Source organism: Amblyomma mixtum, unplaced genomic scaffold (genome assembly GCF_055824585.1).
Source record: "Amblyomma mixtum isolate Tamu unplaced genomic scaffold, ASM5582458v1 scaffold_12, whole genome shotgun sequence".
NCBI lineage: Eukaryota > Metazoa > Arthropoda > Arachnida > Ixodida > Ixodidae > Amblyomma > Amblyomma mixtum.
Window position 1 is genome coordinate 13,505,911 of NW_028317651.1, and position 24,444 is coordinate 13,530,354.

Consider the following 24,444-nt stretch of genomic DNA (forward strand, 5'->3'; position numbering starts at 1 on the left):
GAAACTCCAATACTCCAAAACTCCGAAACTCCAAAACTCCAAAACTCCAAAACTCCGAAACTCCGAAACTCCGAAACTCCAAAACTCCAAAACTCCAAAACTCCAAAACTCCAAAACTCCGAGACTCCAAAACTCCGAAACTCCAAAACTCCAAAACTCCAATACTCCAAAACTCCAAAACTCCAAAACACCGAAACTCCGAAACTCCGAAACTCCAAAACTCCAGAACTCCAAAACTCCGAATCTCCAAAACTCGGAAACTCCAAAACTCCAACTCCAAAACTCCGAAACTCCAAAACTCCGAAACTCCGAAACTCCAAAACTCCAAAACTCCAATACTCCAAAACTCCAAAACTCCAAAACACCGAAACTCCGAAACTCCGAAACTCCAAAACTCCAAAACTCCAAAACTCCGAATCTCCAAAACTCGGAAACTCCAAAACTCCAAAACTCCAAAACTCCGAAACTCCAAAACTCCAAAACTCCAAAACTCCGAAACTCCAAAACTCCAAAACTCCAAAACTCCGAAACTCCAAAACTCCAAAACTCCAAAACTCCAAAACTGCGAAACTCCAAAACTCCAAAACTCCAAAACTCCGAAACTGCAAAACTCCAAAACTCCAAAACTCCGAAACTCCAAAACTCCGAAACCCCAAAACTCCAAAACTCCAAAACTCCAAAACTCCGAAACTCCGAAACTCCAAAACTCGAAAACTCCAAAACTCCAAAACTCCAATACTCCAAAACTCCGAAACTCCGAAACTCCAAAACTCCAATACTCCAAAACTCCGAAACTCCAAAACTCCAAAACTCCGAAACTCCAAAACTCGGAAACTCCAAAACTACAAAACTCCAAAACTCCAAAACTCCAAAACTCCGAAACTCCAAAACTCCGAAACTCCAAAACTCCGAAACTCCAAACCTCGAAAACTCCAAAACTCCAAAACTCCAATACTCCAAAACTCCGAAACTCCGAAACTCCAAAACTCCAATACTCCAAAACTCCGAAACTCCAAAACTCCAAAACTCCGAAACTCCAAAACTCGGAAACTCCAAAACTACAAAACTCCAAAACTCCAAAACTCCGAAACTCCAAAACTGCAAAAGTCCAAAACTCCGAATCTCCAAAACTCCAATACTCCAAAACTCCGAAACTCCAAAACTCCGAAACTCCAAAACTCCAAAACTCCGAAACTCCAAAACTCCAAAACTCCAAAACTCCGAAACTCCGAAACTCCAAAACTCCAAAACTCCAAAACTCCAAAACTCCAATACTCCAAAACTCCGAAACTCCAAAACTCCGAAACTCCAAAACTCCGAAACTTCAAAACTCCGAAACTCCAAAACTCCAAAACTCCGAAACTCCAAAACTCCGAATCTCCAAAACTCCAAAACTCCAAAACTCCGAAACTCCAAAACTCCGAAACTCCAAAACTCCAAAACTCCAATACTCCAAAACTCCAAAACTCCAAAACACCGAAACTCCGAAACTCCGAAACTCCAAAACTCCGAAACTCCAAAACTCCGAAACTCCAAAACTCCAAAACTCCAAAACTCCGAAACTCCAAAACTCCAATACTCCAAAACTCCGAAACTCCAAAACTCCAAAACTCAAAAACTCCAAAACTCCAAAACTCCGAAACTCCAAAACTCCGAAACTCCAAAACTCCGAAACTCCAAAACTCCGAAACTCCAAAACTCCGAAACTCCAAAACTCCGAATCTCCAAAACTCCAAAACTCCAAAACTCCAAAACTCCGAAACTCCAAAACTCCGAAACTCCGAAACTCCAAAACTCCAAAACTCCAATACTCCAAAACTCCAAAACTCCAAAACACCGAAACTCCGAAACTCCGAAACTCCAAAACTCCAAAACTCCAAAACTCCGAATCTCCAAAACTCGGAAACTCCAAAACTCCAAAACTCCAAAACTCCGAAACTCCAAAACTCCAAAACTCCAAAACTCCGAAACTCCAAAACTCCAAAACTCCAAAACTCCAAAACTCCAAAACTCCAAAACTCCAAAACTCCGAAACTCCAAAACTCCAAAACTCCAAAACTCCAAAACTGCGAAACTCCAAAACTCCAAAACTCCAAAACTCCGAAACTGCAAAACTCCAAAACTCCAAAACTCCGAAACCCCAAAACTCCAAAACTCCAAAACTCCAAAACTCCGAAACTCCGAAACTCCAAAACTCGAAAACTCCAAAACTCCAAAACTCCAATACTCCAAAACTCCGAAACTCCGAAACTCCAAAACTCCAATACTCCAAAACTCCGAAACTCCAAAACTCCAAAACTCCGAAACTCCAAAACTCGGAAACTCCAAAACTACAAAACTCCAAAACTCCAAAACTCCAAAACTCCGAAACTCCAAAACTCCGAAACTCCAAAACTCCAATACTCCAAAACTCCGAAACTCCGAAACTCCAAAACTCCAATACTCCAAAACTCCGAAACTCCAAAACTCCAAAACTCCGAAACTCCAAAACTCGGAAACTCCAAAACTACAAAACTCCAAAACTCCAAAACTCCGAAACTCCAAAACTGCAAAAGTCCAAAACTCCGAATCTCCAAAACTCCAATACTCCAAAACTCCGAAACTCCAAAACTCCGAAACTCCAAAACTCCAAAACTCCGAAACTCCAAAACTCCAAAACTCCAAAACTCCGAAACTCCGAAACTCCAAAACTCCAAAACTCCAAAACTCCAAAACTCCAATACTCCAAAACTCCGAAACTCCAAAACTCCGAAACTCCAAAACTCCGAAACTTCAAAACTCCGAAACTCCAAAACTCCAAAACTCCGAAACTCCAAAACTCCGAATCTCCAAAACTCCAAAACTCCAAAACTCCGAAACTCCAAAACTCCGAAACTCCAAAACTCCAAAACTCCAATACTCCAAAACTCCAAAACTCCAAAACACCGAAACTCCGAAACTCCGAAACTCCAAAACTCCAAAACTCCAAAACTCCAAAACTCCGAAACTCCAAAACTCCGAAACTCCAAAACTCCAAAACTCCAAAACTCCGAAACTCCAAAACTCCAATACTCCAAAACTCCGAAACTCCAAAACTCCAAAACTCAAAAACTCCAAAACTCCAAAACTCCAAAACTCCGAAACTCCAAAACTCCGAAACTCCAAAACTCCAAAACTCCAATACTCCAAAACTCCAAAACTCCAAAACACCGAAACTCCGAAACTCCGAAACTCCAAAACTCCAAAACTCCAAAACTCCAAAACTCCGAAACTCCAAAACTCCGAAACTCCAAAACTCCAAAACTCCAATACTCCAAAACTCCGAAACTCCAAAACTCCAAAACTCCGAAACTCCAAAACTCCGAAACTCCAAAACTCCAAAACTCCAAAACTCCGAAACTCCAAAACTCCGAAACTCCAAAACTCCGAAACTCCAAAACTCCGAAACTCCAAAACTCCGAATCTCCAAAACTCCAAAACTCCAAAACTCCAAAACTCCGAAACTCCAAAACTCCAAAACTCCGAAACTCCAAAACTCCGAAACTCCAAAACTCCAAAACTCCGAAACTCCAAAACTCCAAAACTCCAAAACTCCGAAACTCCGAAACTCCAAAACTCCAAAACTCCAAAACTCCGAAACTCCAAAACTGCAAAACTCCAAAACTCCAAAACTCCAAAACTCCAAAACTCCAAAACTCCAAAACTCCAATACTCCAAAACTCCAAAACTCCAAAACACCGAAACTCCGAAACTCCAAAACTCCAAAACTCCAAAACTCCGAAACTCAAAAACTCCGAAACTCCAAAACTCCAAAACTCCAAAACTCCGAAACTCCAAAACTCCAATACTCCAATACTCCGAAACTCCAAAACTCCAAAACTCCGAAACTCCAATACTCCAAAACTTCAAAACTCCGAATCTCCAAAACTCCAAAACTCCGAAACTCCGAAACTCCAACTCCAATACTACAAAACTCCAAAACTCCAAAACTCCAAAACTCCGAAACTCCGAAACTCCAAAACTCCAAAACTCCAAAACTCCAAAACTCCGAAACTCCAAAACTCCGAAACTCCGAAACTCCAAAACTCCAAAACTCCGAAACTCCAAAACTCCAAAACTCCAAAACTCCGAAACTCCGAAACTCCAAAACTCCAAAACTCCAAAACTCCGAAACTCCAAAACTGCAAAAGTCCAAAACTCCAAAACTCCGAAACTCCAATACTCCAAAACTCCGAAACTCCAAAACTCCAAAACTCCAAAACTCCAAAACTCCAAAACTCCAATACTCCGAAACTCCGAAACTCCAAAACTCCAAAACTCCAAAACTCCGAAACTCCAAAACTCCAAAACTCCGAAACTCCAAAACTCCAAAACTCCAAAACTCCGAAACTCCGAAACTCCAAAACTCCAAAACTCCAAAACTCCGAAACTCCAAAACTGCAAAAGTCCAAAACTCCAAAACTCCGAAACTCCAATACTCCAAAACTCCGAAACTCCAAAACTCCAAAACTCCAAAACTCCAAAACTCCAAAACTCCGAAACTCCGAAACTCCGAAACTCCGAAACTCCAAAACTCCGAAACTCCGAAACTCCAAAACTCCAAAACTCCGAAACTCCAAAACTCCAAAACTCCGAAACTCCGAAACTCCGAAACTCCAAAACTCCGAATCTCCAAAACTCGGAAACTCCAAAACTCCGAAACTCCAAAACTCCGAAACTCCAAAACTCCAAAACTCCAATACTCCAAAACTCCAAAACTCCAAAACACCGAAACTCCGAAACTCCGAAACTCCAAAACTCCAGAACTCCAAAACTCCGAATCTCCAAAACTCGGAAACTCCAAAACTCCAACTCCAAAACTCCGAAACTCCAAAACTCCGAAACTCCGAAACTCCAAAACTGCAAAACTCCAAAACTCCAAAACTCCAAAACTCCAAAACTCCAAAACTCCAATACTCCAAAACTCCAAAACTCCAAAACACCGAAACTCCGAAACTCCAAAACTCCAAAACTCCAAAACTCCGAAACTCAAAAACTCCGAAACTCCAAAACTCCAAAACTCCAAAACTCCGAAACTCCAAAACTCCAATACTCCAATACTCCGAAACTCCAAAACTCCAAAACTCCGAAACTCCAATACTCCAAAACTTCAAAACTCCGAATCTCCAAAACTCCAAAACTCCGAAACTCCGAAACTCCAAAACTCCAAAACTACAAAACTCCAAAACTCCAAAACTCCAAAACTCCGAAACTCCGAAACTCCAAAACTCCAAAACTCCAAAACTCCAAAACTCCGAAACTCCAAAACTCCGAAACTCCGAAACTCCAAAACTCCACAACTCCGAAACTCCAAAACTCCAAAACTCCAAAACTCCGAAACTCCGAAACTCCAAAACTCCAAAACTCCAAAACTCCGAAACTCCAAAACTGCAAAAGTCCAAAACTCCAAAACTCCGAAACTCCAATACTCCAAAACTCCGAAACTCCAAAACTCCAAAACTCCAAAACTCCAAAACTCCAAAACTCCAATACTCCGAAACTCCGAAACTCCAAAACTCCAAAACTCCAAAACTCCAAAACTCCGAAACTCCAAAACTCCGAAACTCCGAAACTCCAAAACTCCAAAACTCCGAAACTCCAAAACTCCAAAACTCCAAAACTCCGAAACTCCGAAACTCCAAAACTCCAAAACTCCAAAACTCCGAAACTCCAAAACTGCAAAAGTCCAAAACTCCAAAACTCCGAAACTCCAATACTCCAAAACTCCGAAACTCCAAAACTCCAAAACTCCAAAACTCCAAAACTCCAAAACTCCGAAACTCCGAAACTCCGAAACTCCGAAACTCCAAAACTCCGAAACTCCGAAACTCCAAAACTCCGAAACTCCAAAACTCCAAAACTCCGAAACTCCGAAACTCCGAAACTCCAAAACTCCGAATCTCCAAAACTCGGAAACTCCAAAACTCCAAAACTCCAAAACTCCAAAACTCCGAAACTCCAAAACTCCAAAACTCCAAAACTCCAAAACTCCAAAACTCCGAAACTCCAAAACTCCGAAACTCCAAAACTCCAAAACTCCAATACTCCAAAACTCCAAAACTCCAAAACACCGAAACTCCGAAACTCCGAAACTCCAAAACTCCAGAACTCCAAAACTCCGAATCTCCAAAACTCGGAAACTCCAAAACTCCAACTCCAAAACTCCGAAACTCCAAAACTCCGAAACTCCGAAACTCCACAACTCCAAAACTCCGAAACTCCAAAACTCCAAAACTCCAAAACTCCGAAACTCCGAAACTCCAAAACTCCAAAACTCCAAAACTCCGAAACTCAAAAACTGCAAAACTCCAACACTCCAAAACTCCGAAACTCCAATACTCCAAAACTCCGAAACTCCAAAACTCCAAAACTCCAAAACTCCGAAACTCCGAAACTCCGAAACTCCGAAACTCCAAAACTCCGAAACTCCAAAACTCCAAAACTCCAAAACTCCAAAACTCCGAAACTCCAAAACTCCAAAACTCCGAAACTCCGAAACTCCGAAACTCCAAAACTCCAAAACTCCGAAACTCCAAAACTCCAAAACTCCAAAACTCCGAAACTCCAAAACTCCGAAACTCCAAAACTCCAAAACTCCAATACTCCAAAACTCCAAAACTCCAAAACACCGAAACTCCGAAACTCCGAAACTCCAAAACTCCAAAACTCCAAAACTCCGAATCTCCAAAACTCGGAAACTCCAAAACTCCAAAACTCCAAAACTCCGAAACTCCAAAACTCCAAAACTCCAAAACTCCAAAACTCCGAAACTCCAAAACTCCGAAACTCCAAAACTCCGAATCTCCAAAACTCCAATACTCCAAAACTCCGAAACTCCAAAACTCCGAAACTCCAAAACTCCAAAACTCCGAAACTCCAAAACTCCAAAACTCCAAAACTCCGAAACTCCGAAACTCCAAAACTCCAAAACTCCAAAACTCCAATACTCCAAAACTCCGAAACTCCAAAACTCCAATACTCCAATACTCCGAAACTCCAAAACTCCGAAACTCCAATACTCCAAAACTTCAAAACTCCGAATCTCCAAAACTCCAAAACTCCGAAACTCCGAAACTCCAAAACTCCTAAACTACAAAACTCCAAAACTCCAAAACTCCAAAACTCCGAAACTCCGAAACTCCGAAACTCCAAAACTCCGAATCTCCAAAACTCCAAAACTCGAAAACTCCGAAACTCCAAAACTCCAAATCTCCAATACTCCAAAACTCCAAAACTCCGAAACTCCAAAACTCCAAAACTCCAAAGCTCCAAAACTCCAAAACTCCAAAACTCCGAAACTCCAAAACTCCAAAACTCCAAAACTCCGAAACACCAAAACTCCGAAACTCCGAAACTCGGAAACTCCAAAACTCCAAAACTCCAAAACTCCAAAACTCCAAAACTCCGAAACTCCAAAACTTCAAAACTCCGAAACTCCAAAACTCCAAAACTCCGAAACTCCAAAACTCCAAAACTCCAAAACTCCAAAACTCCGAAACTCCGAAACTCCAAAACTCGAAAACTCCAAAACTCCAAAACTCCAATACTCCAAAACTCCAAAACTCCAAAACTCCAAAACTCCAAAACTCCAAAACTCCGAAACTCCGAAACTCCAAAACTCCAAAACTCCAAAACTCCAAAACTCCAATACTCCAAAACTCCGAAACTCCAAAACTCCAATACTCCAAATCTCCGAAACTCCAAAACTCCAAAACTCCGAAACTCCAAAACTGCAAAAGTCCAAAACTCCAAAACTCCGAAACTCCAATACTCCAAAACTCCGAAACTCCAAAACTCCAAAACTCCAAAACTCCAAAACTCCAAAACTCCGAAACTCCGAAACTCCGAAACTCCGAAACTCCAAAACTCCGAAACTCCGAAACTCCAAAACTCCAAAACTCCAAAACTCCGAAACTCCAAAACTCCAAAACTCCGAAACTCCGAAACTCCGAAACTCCAAAACTCCGAATCTCCAAAACTCGGAAACTCCAAAACTCCAAAACTCCAAAACTCCAAAACTCCGAAACTCCAAAACTCCAAAACTCCAAAACTCCAAAACTCCAAAACTCCGAAACTCCAAAACTCCGAAACTCCAAAACTCCAAAACTCCAATACTCCAAAACTCCAAAACTCCAAAACACCGAAACTCCGAAACTCCGAAACTCCAAAACTCCAGAACTCCAAAACTCCGAATCTCCAAAACTCGGAAACTCCAAAACTCCAACTCCAAAACTCCGAAACTCCAAAACTCCGAAACTCCGAAACTCCACAACTCCAAAACTCCGAAACTCCAAAACTCCAAAACTCCAAAACTCCGAAACTCCGAAACTCCAAAACTCCAAAACTCCAAAACTCCGAAACTCAAAAACTGCAAAACTCCAAAACTCCAAAACTCCGAAACTCCAATACTCCAAAACTCCGAAACTCCAAAACTCCAAAACTCCAAAACTCCGAAACTCCGAAACTCCGAAACTCCGAAACTCCAAAACTCCGAAACTCCAAAACTCCAAAACTCCAAAACTCCAAAACTCCGAAACTCCAAAACTCCAAAACTCCGAAACTCCGAAACTCCGAAACTCCAAAACTCCAAAACTCCGAAACTCCAAAACTCCAAAACTCCAAAACTCCGAAACTCCAAAACTCCGAAACTTCAAAACTCCAAAACTCCAATACTCCAAAACTCCAAAACTCCAAAACACCGAAACTCCGAAACTCCGAAACTCCAAAACTCCAAAACTCCAAAACTCCGAATCTCCAAAACTCGGAAACTCCAAAACTCCAAAACTCCAAAACTCCGAAACTCCAAAACTCCAAAACTCCAAAACTCCAAAACTCCGAAACTCCAAAACTCCGAAACTCCAAAACTCCGAATCTCCAAAACTCCAATACTCCAAAACTCCGAAACTCCAAAACTCCGAAACTCCAAAACTCCAAAACTCCGAAACTCCAAAACTCCAAAACTCCAAAACTCCGAAACTCCGAAACTCCAAAACTCCAAAACTCCAAAACTCCAATACTCCAAAACTCCGAAACTCCAAAACTCCAATACTCCAATACTCCGAAACTCCAAAACTCCGAAACTCCAATACTCCAAAACTTCAAAACTCCGAATCTCCAAAACTCCAAAACTCCGAAACTCCGAAACTCCAAAACTCCTAAACTACAAAACTCCAAAACTCCAAAACTCCAAAACTCCGAAACTCCGAAACTCCGAAACTCCAAACCTCCGAATCTCCAAAACTCCAAAACTCGAAAACTCCGAAACTCCAAAACTCCAAAACTCCAATACTCCAAAACTCCAAAACTCCGAAACTCCAAAACTCCAAAACTCCAAAGCTCCAAAACTCCAAAACTCCAAAACTCCGAAACTCCAAAACTCCAAAACTCCAAAACTCCGAAACACCAAAACTCCGAAACTCCGAAACTCGGAAACTCCAAAACTCCAAAACTCCAAAACTCCAAAACTCCAAAACTCCGAAACTCCAAAACTTCAAAACTCCGAAACTCCAAAACTCCAAAACTCCGAAACTCCAAAACTCCAAAACTCCAAAACTCCAAAACTCCGAAACTCCGAAACTCCAAAACTCGAAAACTCCAAAACTCCAAAACTCCAATACTCCAAAACTCCAAAACTCCAAAACTCCAAAACTCCAAAACTCCAAAACTCCGAAACTCCGAAACTCCAAAACTCCAAAACTCCAAAACTCCAAAACTCCAATACTCCAAAACTCCGAAACTCCAAAACTCCAATACTCCAAATCTCCGAAACTCCAAAACTCCAAAACTCCGAAACTCCAAAACTCCGAATCTCCAAAACTCCAATACTCCAAAACTCCGAAACTCCAAAACTCCGAAACTCCAAAACTCCAAAACACCGAAACTCCAAAACTCCAAAACTCCAATACTCCAATACTCCGAAACTCCAAAACTCCAAAACTCCGAAACTCCAATACTCCAAAACTTCAAAACTCCGAATCTCCAAAACTCCAAAACTCCGAAACTCCGAAACTCCAAAACTCCTAAACTACAAAACTCCAAAACTCCAAAACTCCAAAACTCCGAAACTCCGAAACTCCGAAACTCCAAAACTCCGAATCTCCAAAACTCGAAAACTCGAAAACTCCGAAACTCCAAAACTCCAAAACTCCAATACTCCAAAACTCCAAAACTCCGAAACTCCAAAACTCCAAAACTCCAAAGCTCCAAAACTCCAAAACTCCAAAACTCCGAAACTCCAAAACTCCAAAACTCCAAAACTCCGAAACACCAAAACTCCGAAACTCCGAAACTCCAAAACTCCAAAACTCCGAAACTCCAAAACTCCAAAACTCCAATACTCCAAAACTCCAAAACTCCGAAACTCCAAAACTCCGAAACTCCAAAACTCCAATACTCCAAAACTCCAATACTCCAAAACTCCGAAACTCCAAAACACCGAAACTCCGAAACTCCGAAACTCCAAAACTCCAAAACTCCAAAACTCCAAAACTCCGAAACTCCAAAACTCCGAAACTCCAAAACTCCGAAACTGCAAAACTCCAAAACTCCAAAACTCCGAAACTCCAAAACTCCGAAACCCCAAAACTCCAAAACTCCGAAACTCCAAAACTCCAAAACTCCAAAACTCCGAAACTCCGAAACTCCAAACCTCGAAAACTCCAAAACTCCAAAACTCCAATACTCCAAAACTCCGAAACTCCGAAACTCCAAAACTCCAATACTCCAAAACTCCGAAACTCCAAAACTCCAATACTCCAAAACTCCGAAACTCCAAAACTCCAAAACTCCGAAACTCCAAAACTCGGAAACTCCAAAACTACAAAACTCCAAAACTCCAAAACTCCGAAACTCCAAAACTGCAAAAGTCCAAAACTCCGAATCTCCAAAACTCCAATACTCCAAAACTCCGAAACTCCAAAACTCCGAAACTCCAAAACTCCAAAACTCCGAAACTCCAAAACTCCAAAACTCCAAAACTCCGAAACTCCGAAACTCCAAAACTCCAAAACTCCAAAACTCCAAAACTCCAATACTCCAAAACTCCGAAACTCCAAAACTCCGAAACTCCAAAACTCCGAAACTTCAAAACTCCGAAACTCCAAAACTCCAAAACTCCGAAACTCCAAAACTCCGAATCTCCAAAACTCCAAAACTCCAAAACTCCGAAACTCCAAAACTCCGAAACTCCAAAACTCCAAAACTCCAATACTCCAAAACTCCAAAACTCCAAAACACCGAAACTCCGAAACTCCGAAACTCCAAAACTCCAAAACTCCAAAACTCCAAAACTCCGAAACTCCAAAACTCCGAAACTCCAAAACTCCAAAACTCCAAAACTCCGAAACTCCAAAACTCCAATACTCCAAAACTCCGAAACTCCAAAACTCCAAAACTCAAAAACTCCAAAACTCCAAAACTCCAAAACTCCAAAACTCCGAAACTCCAAAACTCCGAAACTCCAAAACTCCGAAACTCCAAAACTCCGAAACTCCAAAACTCCGAATCTCCAAAACTCCAAAACTCCAAAACTCCGAAACTCCAAAACTCCAAAACTCCGAAACTCCAAAACTCCGAAACTCCAAAACTCCAAAACTCCAAAACTCCAAAACTCCGAAACTCCAAAACTCCAAAACTCCGAAACTCCAAAACTCCAAAACTCCAAAACTCCGAAACTCCGAAACTCCAAAACTCCAAAACTCCGAAACTCCAAAACTGCAAAACTCCAAAACTCCAAAACTCCAAAACTCCAAAACTCCAAAACTCCAAACTCCAAAACTCCAAAACTCCAAAACACCGAAACTCCGAAACTCCAAAACTCCAAAACTCAAAAACTCCGAAACTCAAAAACTCCGAAACTCCAAAACTCCAAAACTCCAAAACTCCGAAACTCCAAATCTCCAATACTCCAATACTCCGAAACTCCAAAACTCCAAAACTCCGAAACTCCAATACTCCAAAACTTCAAAACTCCGAATCTCCAAAACTCCAAAACTCCGAAACTCCGAAACTCCAAAACTCCAAAACTACAAAACTCCAAGACTCCAAAACTCCAAAACTCCGAAACTCCGAAACTCCAAAACTCCAAAACTCCAAAACTCCAAAACTCCGAAACTCCAAAACTCCCAAACTCCGAAACTCCAAAACTCCAAAACTCCGAAACTCCAAAACTCCAAAACTCCAAAACTCCGAAACTCCGAAACTCCAAAACTCCAAAACTCCAAAACTCCAAAACTCCAAAACTGCAAAAGTCCAAAACTCCAAAACTCCGAAACTCCAATACTCCAAAACTCCGAAACTCCAAAACTCCAAAACTCCAAAACTCCAAAACTCCAATACTCCGAAACTCCGAAACTCCAAAACTCCAAAACTCCAAAACTCCAAAACTCCGAAACTCCAAAACTCCGAAACTCCGAAACTCCAAAACTCCAAAACTCCGAAACTCCAAAACTCCAAAACTCCAAAACTCCGAAACTCCGAAACTCCAAAACTCCAAAACTCCAAAACTCCGAAACTCCAAAACTGCAAAAGTCCAAAACTCCAAAACTCCGAAACTCCAATACTCCAAAACTCCGAAACTCCAAAACTCCAAAACTCCAAAACTCCAAAACTCCAAAACTCCGAAACTCCGAAACTCCGAAACTCCGAAACTCCAAAACTCCGAAACTCCGAAACTCCAAAACTCCAAAACTCCAAAACTCCGAAACTCCAAAACTCCAAAACTCCGAAACTCCGAAACTCCAAAACTCCGAATCTCCAAAACTCGGAAACTCCAAAACTCCAAAACTCCAAAACTCCAAAACTCCGAAACTCCAAAACTCCAAAACTCCAAAACTCCAAAACTCCAAAACTCCGAAACTCCAAAACTCCGAAACTCCAAAACTCCAAAACTCCAATACTCCAAAACTCCAAAACTCCAAAACACCGAAACTCCGAAACTCCGAAACTCCAAAACTCCAGAACTCCAAAACTCCGAATCTCCAAAACTCGGAAACTCCAAAACTCCAAAACTCCAAAACTCCGAAACTCCAAAACTCCGAAACTCCGAAACTCCACAACTCCAAAACTCCGAAACTCCAAAACTCCAAAACTCCAAAACTCCGAAACTCCGAAACTCCAAAACTCCAAAACTCCAAAACTCCGAAACTCCAAAACTGCAAAACTCCAAAACTCCAAAACTCCGAAACTCCAATACTCCAAAACTCCGAAACTCCAAAACTCCAAAACTCCAAAACTCCGAAACTCCGAAACTCCGAAACTCCAAAACTCCAAAACTCCAAAACTCCAAAACTCCAAAACTCCGAAACTCCAAAACTCCGAAACTCCAAAACTCCAAAACTCCAATACTCCAAAACTCCAAAACTCCAAAACACCGAAACTCCGAAACTCCGAAACTCCAAAACTCCAGAACTCCAAAACTCCGAATCTCCAAAACTCGGAAACTCCAAAACTCCAACTCCAAAACTCCGAAACTCCAAAACTCCGAAACTCCGAAACTCCAAAACTCCAAAACTCCAATACTCCAAAACTCCAAAACTCCAAAACACCGAAACTCCGAAACTCCGAAACTCCAAAACTCCAAAACTCCAAAACTCCGAATCTCCAAAACTCGGAAACTCCAAAACTCCAAAACTCCAAAACTCCGAAACTCCAAAACTCCAAAACTCCAAAACTCCGAAACTCCAAAACTCCAAAACTCCAAAACTCCAAAACTCCAAAACTCCAAAACTCCAAAACTCCGAAACTCCAAAACTCCAAAACTCCAAAACTCCAAAACTGCGAAACTCCAAAACTCCAAAACTCCAAAACTCCGAAACTGCAAAACTCCAAAACTCCAAAACTCCGAAACTCCAAAACTCCGAAACCCCAAAACTCCAAAACTCCAAAACTCCAAAACTCCGAAACTCCGAAACTCCAAAACTCGAAAACTCCAAAACTCCAAAACTCCAATACTCCAAAACTCCGAAACTCCGAAACTCCAAAACTCCAATACTCCAAAACTCCGAAACTCCAAAACTCCAAAACTCCGAAACTCCAAAACTCGGAAACTCCAAAACTACAAAACTCCAAAACTCCAAAACTCCAAAACTCCGAAACTCCAAAACTCCGAAACTCCAAAACTCCGAAACTCCAAACCTCGAAAACTCCAAAACTCCAAAACTCCAATACTCCAAAACTCCGAAACTCCGAAACTCCAAAACTCCAATACTCCAAAACTCCGAAACTCCAAAACTCCAAAACTCCGAAACTCCAAAACTCGGAAACTCCAAAACTACAAAACTCCAAAACTCCAAAACTCCGAAACTCCAAAACTGCAAAAGTCCAAAACTCCGAATCTCCAAAACTCCAATACTCCAAAACTCCGAAACTCCAAAACTCCGAAACTCCAAAACTCCAAAACTCCGAAACTCCAAAACTCCAAAACTCCAAAACTCCGAAACTCCGAAACTCCAAAACTCCAAAACTCCAAAACTCCAAAACTCCAATACTCCAAAACTCCGAAACTCCAAAACTCCGAAACTCCAAAACTCCGAAACTTCAAAACTCCGAAACTCCAAAACTCCAAAACTCCGAAACTCCAAAACTCCGAATCTCCAAAACTCCAAAACTCCAAAACTCCGAAACTCCAAAACTCCGAAACTCCAAAACTCCAAAACTCCAATACTCCAAAACTCCAAAACTCCAAAACACCGAAACTCCGAAACTCCGAAACTCCAAAACTCCAAAACTCCAAAACTCCAAAACTCCGAAACTCCAAAACTCCGAAACTCCAAAACTCCAAAACTCCAAAACTCCGAAACTCCAAAACTCCAATACTCCAAAACTCCGAAACTCCAAAACTCCAAAACTCAAAAACTCCAAAACTCCAAAACTCCAAAACTCCAAAACTCCGAAACTCCAAAACTCCGAAACTCCAAAACTCCGAAACTCCAAAACTCCGAAACTCCAAAACTCCGAATCTCCAAAACTCCAAAACTCCAAAACTCCAAAACTCCGAAACTCCAAAACTCCGAAACTCCGAAACTCCAAAACTCCAAAACTCCAATACTCCAAAACTCCAAAACTCCAAAACACCGAAACTCCGAAACTCCGAAACTCCAAAACTCCAAAACTCCAAAACTCCGAATCTCCAAAACTCGGAAACTCCAAAACTCCAAAACTCCAAAACTCCGAAACTCCAAAACTCCAAAACTCCAAAACTCCGAAACTCCAAAACTCCAAAACTCCAAAACTCCAAAACTCCAAAACTCCAAAACTCCAAAACTCCGAAACTCCAAAACTCCAAAACTCCAAAACTCCAAAACTGCGAAACTCCAAAACTCCAAAACTCCAAAACTCCGAAACTGCAAAACTCCAAAACTCCAAAACTCCGAAACCCCAAAACTCCAAAACTCCAAAACTCCAAAACTCCGAAACTCCGAAACTCCAAAACTCGAAAACTCCAAAACTCCAAAACTCCAATACTCCAAAACTCCGAAACTCCGAAACTCCAAAACTCCAATACTCCAAAACTCCGAAACTCCAAAACTCCAAAACTCCGAAACTCCAAAACTCGGAAACTCCAAAACTACAAAACTCCAAAACTCCAAAACTCCAAAACTCCGAAACTCCAAAACTCCGAAACTCCAAAACTCCAATACTCCAAAACTCCGAAACTCCGAAACTCCAAAACTCCAATACTCCAAAACTCCGAAACTCCAAAACTCCAAAACTCCGAAACTCCAAAACTCGGAAACTCCAAAACTACAAAACTCCAAAACTCCAAAACTCCGAAACTCCAAAACTGCAAAAGTCCAAAACTCCGAATCTCCAAAACTCCAATACTCCAAAACTCCGAAACTCCAAAACTCCGAAACTCCAAAACTCCAAAACTCCGAAACTCCAAAACTCCAAAACTCCAAAACTCCGAAACTCCGAAACTCCAAAACTCCAAAACTCCAAAACTCCAAAACTCCAATACTCCAAAACTCCGAAACTCCAAAACTCCGAAACTCCAAAACTCCAAAACTCCAAAACTCCAAAACTCCAAAACTGCAAAAGTCCAAAACTCCAAAACTCCGAAACTCCAATACTCCAAAACTCCGAAACTCCAAAACTCCAAAACTCCAAAACTCCAAAACTCCAATACTCCGAAACTCCGAAACTCCAAAACTCCAAAACTCCAAAACTCCAAAACTCCGAAACTCCAAAACTCCGAAACTCCGAAACTCCAAAACTCCAAAACTCCGAAACTCCAAAACTCCAAAACTCCAAAACTCCGAAACTCCGAAACTCCAAAACTCCAAAACTCCAAAACTCCGAAACTCCAAAACTGCAAAAGTCCAAAACTCCAAAACTCCGAAACTCCAATACTCCAAAACTCCGAAACTCCAAAACTCCAAAACTCCAAAACTCCAAAACTCCAAAACTCCGAAACTCCGAAACTCCGAAACTCCGAAACTCCAAAACTCCGAAACTCCGAAACTCAAAAACTCCAAAACTCCAAAACTCCGAAACTCCAAAACTCCAAAACTCCGAAACTCCGAAACTCCAAAACTCCGAATCTCCAAAACTCGGAAACTCCAAAACTCCAAAACTCCAAAACTCCAAAACTCCGAAACTCCAAAACTCCAAAACTCCAAAACTCCAAAACTCCAAAACTCCGAAACTCCAAAACTCCGAAACTCCAAAACTCCAAAACTCCAATACTCCAAAACTCCAAAACTCCAAAACACCGAAACTCCGAAACTCCGAAACTCCAAAACTCCAGAACTCCAAAACTCCGAATCTCCAAAACTCGGAAACTCCAAAACTCCAAAACTCCAAAACTCCGAAACTCCAAAACTCCGAAACTCCGAAACTCCACAACTCCAAAACTCCGAAACTCCAAAACTCCAAAACTCCGAAACTCCGAAACTCCAAAACTCCAAAACTCCAAAACTCCGAAACTCCAAAACTGCAAAACTCCAAAACTCCAAAACTCCGAAACTCCAATACTCCAAAACTCCGAAACTCCAAAACTCCAAAACTCCAAAACTCCGAAACTCCGAAACTCCGAAACTCCAAAACTCCAAAACTCCAAAACTCCAAAACTCCAAAACTCCGAAACTCCAAAACTCCGAAACTCCAAAACTCCAAAACTCCAATACTCCAAAACTCCAAAACTCCAAAACACCGAAACTCCGAAACTCCGAAACTCCAAAACTCCAGAACTCCAAAACTCCGAATCTCCAAAACTCGGAAACTCCAAAACTCCAACTCCAAAACTCCGAAACTCCAAAACTCCGAAACTCCGAAACTCCAAAACTCCAAAACTCCAATACTCCAAAACTCCAAAACTCCAAAACACCGAAACTCCGAAACTCCGAAACTCCAAAACTCCAAAACTCCAAAACTCCGAATCTCCAAAACTCGGAAACTCCAAAACTCCAAAACTCCAAAACTCCGAAACTCCAAAACTCCAAAACTCCAAAACTCCGAAACTCCAAAACTCCAAAACTCCAAAACTCCGAAACTCCAAAACTCCAAAACTCCAAAACTGCGAAACTCCAAAACTCCAAAACTCCAAAACTCCGAAACTGCAAAACTCCAAAACTCCAAAACTCCGAAACTCCAAAACTCCGAAACCCCAAAACTCCAAAACTCCAAAACTCCAAAACTCCGAAACTCCGAAACTCCAAAACTCGAAAACTCCAAAACTCCAAAACTCCAATACTCCAAAACTCCGAAACTCCGAAACTCCAAAACTCCAATACTCCAAAACTCCGAAACTCCAAAACTCCAAAACTCCGAAACTCCAAAACTCGGAAACTCCAAAACTACAAAACTCCAAAACTCCAAAACTCCAAAACTCCGAAACTCCAAAACTCCGAAACTCCAAAACTCCGAAACTCCAAACCTCGAAAACTCCAAAACTCCAAAACTCCAATACTCCAAAACTCCGAAACTCCGAAACTCCAAAACTCCAATACTCCAAAACTCCGAAACTCCAAAACTCCAAAACTCCGAAACTCCAAAACTCGGAAACTCCAAAACTACAAAACTCCAAAACTCCAAAACTCCGAAACTCCAAAACTGCAAAAGTCCAAAACTCCGAATCTCCAAAACTCCAATACTCCAAAACTCCGAAACTCCAAAACTCCGAAACTCCAAAACTCCAAAACTCCGAAACTCCAAAACTCCAAAACTCCAAAACTCCGAAACTCCGAAACTCCAAAACTCCAAAACTCCAAAACTCCAAAACTCCAATACTCCAAAACTCCGAAACTCCAAAACTCCGAAACTCCAAAACTCCGAAACTTCAAAACTCCGAAACTCCAAAACTCCAAAACTCCGAAACTCCAAAACTCCGAATCTCCAAAACTCCAAAACTCCAAAACTCCGAAACTCCAAAACTCCGAAACTCCAAAACTCCAAAACTCCAATACTCCAAAACTCCAAAACTCCAAAACACCGAAACTCCGAAACTCCGAAACTCCAAAACTCCAAAACTCCAAAACTCCAAAACTCCGAAACTCCAAAACTCCGAAACTCCAAAACTCCAAAACTCCAAAACTCCGAAACTCCAAAACTCCAATACTCCAAAACTCCGAAACTCCAAAACTCCAAAACTCAAAAACTCCAAAACTCCAAAACTCCGAAACTCCAAAACTCCGAAACTCCAAAACTCCGAAACTCCAAAACTCCGAAACTCCAAAACTCCGAAACTCCAAAACTCCGAATCTCCAAAACTCCAAAACTCCAAAACTCCAAAACTCCGAAACTCCAAAACTCCGAAACTCCGAAACTCCAAAACTCCAAAACTCCAATACTCCAAAACTCCAAAACTCCAAAACACCGAAACTCCGAAACTCCGAAACTCCAAAACTCCAAAACTCCAAAACTCCGAATCTCCAAAACTCGGAAACTCCAAAACTCCAAAACTCCAAAACTCCGAAACTCCAAAACTCCAAAACTCCAAAACTCCGAAACTCCAAAACTCCAAAACTCCAAAACTCCAAAACTCCAAAACTCCAAAACTCCAAAACTCCGAAACTCCAAAACTCCAAAACTCCAAAACTCCAAAACTGCGAAACTCCAAAACTCCAAAACTCCAAAACTCCGAAACTGCAAAACTCCAAAACTCCAAAACTCCGAAACCCCAAAACTCCAAAACTCCAAAACTCCAAAACTCCGAAACTCCGAAACTCCAAAACTCGAAAACTCCAAAACTCCAAAACTCCAATACTCCAAAACTCCGAAACTCCGAAACTCCAAAACTCCAATACTCCAAAACTCCGAAACTCCAAAACTCCAAAACTCCGAAACTCCAAAACTCGGAAACTCCAAAACTACAAAACTCCAAAACTCCAAAACTCCAAAACTCCGAAACTCCAAAACTCCGAAACTCCAAAACTCCAATACTCCAAAACTCCGAAACTCCGAAACTCCAAAACTCCAATACTCCAAAACTCCGAAACTCCAAAACTCCAAAACTCCGAAACTCCAAAACTCGGAAACTCCAAAACTACAAAACTCCAAAACTCCAAAACTCCGAAACTCCAAAACTGCAAAAGTCCAAAACTCCGAATCTCCAAAACTCCAATACTCCAAAACTCCGAAACTCCAAAACTCCGAAACTCCAAAACTCCAAAACTCCGAAACTCCAAAACTCCAAAACTCCAAAACTCCGAAACTCCGAAACTCCAAAACTCCAAAACTCCAAAACTCCAAAACTCCAATACTCCAAAACTCCGAAACTCCAAAACTCCGAAACTCCAAAACTCCGAAACTTCAAAACTCCGAAACTCCAAAACTCCAAAACTCCGAAACTCCAAAACTCCGAATCTCCAAAACTCCAAAACTCCAAAACTCCGAAACTCCAAAACTCCGAAACTCCAAAACTCCAAAACTCCAATACTCCAAAACTCCAAAACTCCAAAACACCGAAACTCCGAAACTCCGAAACTCCAAAACTCCAAAACTCCAAAACTCCAAAACTCCGAAACTCCAAAACTCCGAAACTCCAAAACTCCAAAACTCCAAAACTCCGAAACTCCAAAACTCCAATACTCCAAAACTCCGAAACTCCAAAACTCCAAAACTCAAAAACTCCAAAACTCCAAAACTCCAAAACTCCGAAACTCCAAAACTCCGAAACTCCAAAACTCCAAAACTCCAATACTCCAAAACTCCAAAACTCCAAAACACCGAAACTCCGAAACTCCGAAACTCCAAAACTCCAAAACTCCAAAACTCCAAAACTCCGAAACTCCAAAACTCCGAAACTCCAAAACTCCAAAACTCCAATACTCCAAAACTCCGAAACTCCAAAACTCCGAAACTCCGAAACTCCAAAACTCCAAAACTCCAAAACTCCGAAACTCCAAAACTCCAAAACTCCGAAACTCCGAAACTCCAAAACTCCGAATCTCCAAAACTCGGAAACTCCAAAACTCCAAAACTCCAAAACTCCAAAACTCCGAAACTCCAAAACTCCAAAACTCCAAAACTCCAAAACTCCAAAACTCCGAAACTCCAAAACTCCGAAACTCCAAAACTCCAAAACTCCAATACTCCAAAACTCCAAAACTCCAAAACACCGAAACTCCGAAACTCCGAAACTCCAAAACTCCAGAACTCCAAAACTCCGAATCTCCAAAACTCGGAAACTCCAAAACTCCAAAACTCCAAAACTCCGAAACTCCAAAACTCCGAAACTCCGAAACTCCACAACTCCAAAACTCCGAAACTCCAAAACTCCAAAACTCCAAAACTCCGAAACTCCGAAACTCCAAAACTCCAAAACTCCAAAACTCCGAAACTCCAAAACTGCAAAACTCCAAAACTCCAAAACTCCGAAACTCCAATACTCCAAAACTCCGAAACTCCAAAACTCCAAAACTCCAAAACTCCGAAACTCCGAAACTCCGAAACTCCAAAACTCCAAAACTCCAAAACTCCAAAACTCCAAAACTCCGAAACTCCAAAACTCCGAAACTCCGAAACTCCAAAACTCCAAAACTCCAATACTCCAAAACTCCAAAACTCCAAAACACCGAAACTCCGAAACTCCGAAACTCCAAAACTCCAAAACTCCAAAACTCCGAATCTCCAAAACTCGGAAACTCCAAAACTCCAAAACTCCAAAACTCCGAAACTCCAAAACTCCAAAACTCCAAAACTCCGAAACTCCAAAACTCCAAAACTCCAAAACTCCAAAACTCCAAAACTCCAAAACTCCAAAACTCCGAAACTCCAAAACTCCAAAACTCCAAAACTCCAAAACTGCGAAACTCCAAAACTCCAAAACTCCAAAACTCCGAAACTGCAAAACTCCAAAACTCCAAAACTCCGAAACTCCAAAACTCCGAAACCCCAAAACTCCAAAACTCCAAAACTCCAAAACTCCGAAACTCCGAAACTCCAAAACTCGAAAACTCCAAAACTCCAAAACTCCAATACTCCAAAACTCCGAAACTCCGAAACTCCAAAACTCCAATACTCCAAAACTCCGAAACTCCAAAACTCCAAAACTCCGAAACTCCAAAACTCGGAAACTCCAAAACTACAAAACTCCAAAACTCCAAAACTCCAAAACTCCGAAACTCCAAAACTCCGAAACTCCAAAACTCCGAAACTCCAAACCTCGAAAACTCCAAAACTCCAAAACTCCAATACTCCAAAACTCCGAAACTCCGAAACTCCAAAACTCCAATACTCCAAAACTCCGAAACTCCAAAACTCCAAAACTCCGAAACTCCAAAACTCGGAAACTCCAAAACTACAAAACTCCAAAACTCCAAAACTCCGAAACTCCAAAACTGCAAAAGTCCAAAACTCCGAATCTCCAAAACTCCAATACTCCAAAACTCCGAAACTCCAAAACTCCGAAACTCCAAAACTCCAAAACTCCGAAACTCCAAAACTCCAAAACTCCAAAACTCCGAAACTCCGAAACTCCAAAACTCCAAAACTCCAAAACTCCAAAACTCCAAAACTCCAATACTCCAAAACTCCGAAACTCCAAAACTCCGAAACTCCAAAACTCCGAAACTTCAAAACTCCGAAACTCCAAAACTCCAAAACTCCGAAACTCCAAAACTCCGAATCTCCAAAACTCCAAAACTCCAAAACTCCGAAACTCCAAAACTCCGAAACTCCAAAACTCCAAAACTCCAATACTCCAAAACTCCAAAACTCCAAAACACCGAAACTCCGAAACTCCGAAACTCCAAAACTCCAAAACTCCAAAACTCCAAAACTCCGAAACTCCAAAACTCCGAAACTCCAAAACTCCAAAACTCCAAAACTCCGAAACTCCAAAACTCCAATACTCCAAAACTCCGAAACTCCAAAACTCCAAAACTCAAAAACTCCAAAACTCCAAAACTCCAAAACTCCAAAACTCCGAAACTCCAAAACTCCGAAACTCCAAAACTCCGAAACTCCAAAACTCCGAAACTCCAAAACTCCGAATCTCCAAAACTCCAAAACTCCAAAACTCCAAAACTCCGAAACTCCAAAACTCCGAAACTCCAAAACTCCAAAACTCCAATACTCCAAAACTCCAAAACTCCAAAACACCGAAACTCCGAAACTCCGAAACTCCAAAACTCCAAAACTCCAAAACTCCAAAACTCCGAAACTCCAAAACTCCGAAACTCCAAAACTCCAAAACTCCAAAACTCCGAAACTCCAAAACTCCAATACTCCAAAACTCCGAAACTCCAAAACTCCAAAACTCAAAAACTCCAAAACTCCAAAACTCCAAAACTCCAAAACTCCGAAACTCCAAAACTCCGAAACTCCAAAACTCCGAAACTCCAAAACTCCGAAACTCCAAAACTCCGAATCTCCAAAACTCCAAAACTCCAAAACTCCAAAACTCCGAAACTCCAAAACTCCAAAACTCCGAAACTCCAAAACTCCGAAACTCCAAAACTCCAAAACTCCAAAACTCCAAAACTCCGAAACTCCAAAACTCCAAAACTCCGAAACTCCAAAACTCCAAAACTCCAAAACTCCGAAACTCCGAAACTCCAAAACTCCAAAACTCCGAAACTCCAAAACTGCAAAACTCCAAAACTCCAAAACTCCAAAACTCCAAAACTCCAAAACTCCAAACTCCAAAACTCCAAAACTCCAAAACACCGAAACTCCGAAACTCCAAAACTCCAAAACTCAAAAACGAAACTCAAAAACTCCGAAACTCCAAAACTCCAAAACTCCAAAACTCCGAAACTCCAAATCTCCAATACTCCAATACTCCGAAACTCCAAAACTCCAAAACTCCGAAACTCCAATACTCCAAAACTTCAAAACTCCGAATCTCCAAAACTCCAAAACTCCGAAACTCCGAAACTCCAAAACTCCAAAACTACAAAACTCCAAAACTCCAAAACTCCAAAACTCCGAAACTCCGAAACTCCAAAACTCCAAAACTCCAAAACTCCAAAACTCCGAAACTCCAAAACTCCCAAACTCCGAAACTCCAAAACTCCAAAACTCCGAAACTCCAAAACTCCAAAACTCCAAAACTCCGAAACTCCGAAACTCCAAAACTCCAAAACTCCAAAACTCCAAAACTCCAAAACTGCAAAAGTCCAAAACTCCAAAACTCCGAAACTCCAATACTCCAAAACTCCGAAACTCCAAAACTCCAAAACTCCAAAACTCCAAAACTCCAATACTCCGAAACTCCGAAACTCCAAAACTCCAAAACTCCAAAACTCCAAAACTCCGAAACTCCAAAACTCCGAAACTCCGAAACTCCAAAACTCCAAAACTCCGAAACTCCAAAACTCCAAAACTCCAAAACTCCGAAACTCCGAAACTCCAAAACTCCAAAACTCCAAAACTCCGAAACTCCAAAACTGCAAAAGTCCAAAACTCCAAAACTCCGAAACTCCAATACTCCAAAACTCCGAAACTCCAAAACTCCAAAACTCCAAAACTCCAAAACTCCAAAACTCCGAAACTCCGAAACTCCGAAACTCCGAAACTCCAAAACTCCGAAACTCCGAAACTCCAAAACTCCAAAACTCCAAAACTCCGAAACTCCAAAACTCCAAAACTCCGAAACTCCGAAACTCCAAAACTCCGAATCTCCAAAACTCGGAAACTCCAAAACTCCAAAACTCCAAAACTCCAAAACTCCAAAACTCCGAAACTCCAAAACTCCAAAACTCCAAAACTCCAAAACTCCAAAACTCCGAAACTCCAAAACTCCGAAACTCCAAAACTCCAAAACTCCAATACTCCAAAACTCCAAAACTCCAAAACACCGAAACTCCGAAACTCCGAAACTCCAAAACTCCAGAACTCCAAAACTCCGAATCTCCAAAACTCGGAAACTCCAAAACTCCAAAACTCCAAAACTCCGAAACTCCAAAACTCCGAAACTCCGAAACTCCACAACTCCAAAACTCCGAAACTCCAAAACTCCAAAACTCCAAAACTCCGAAACTC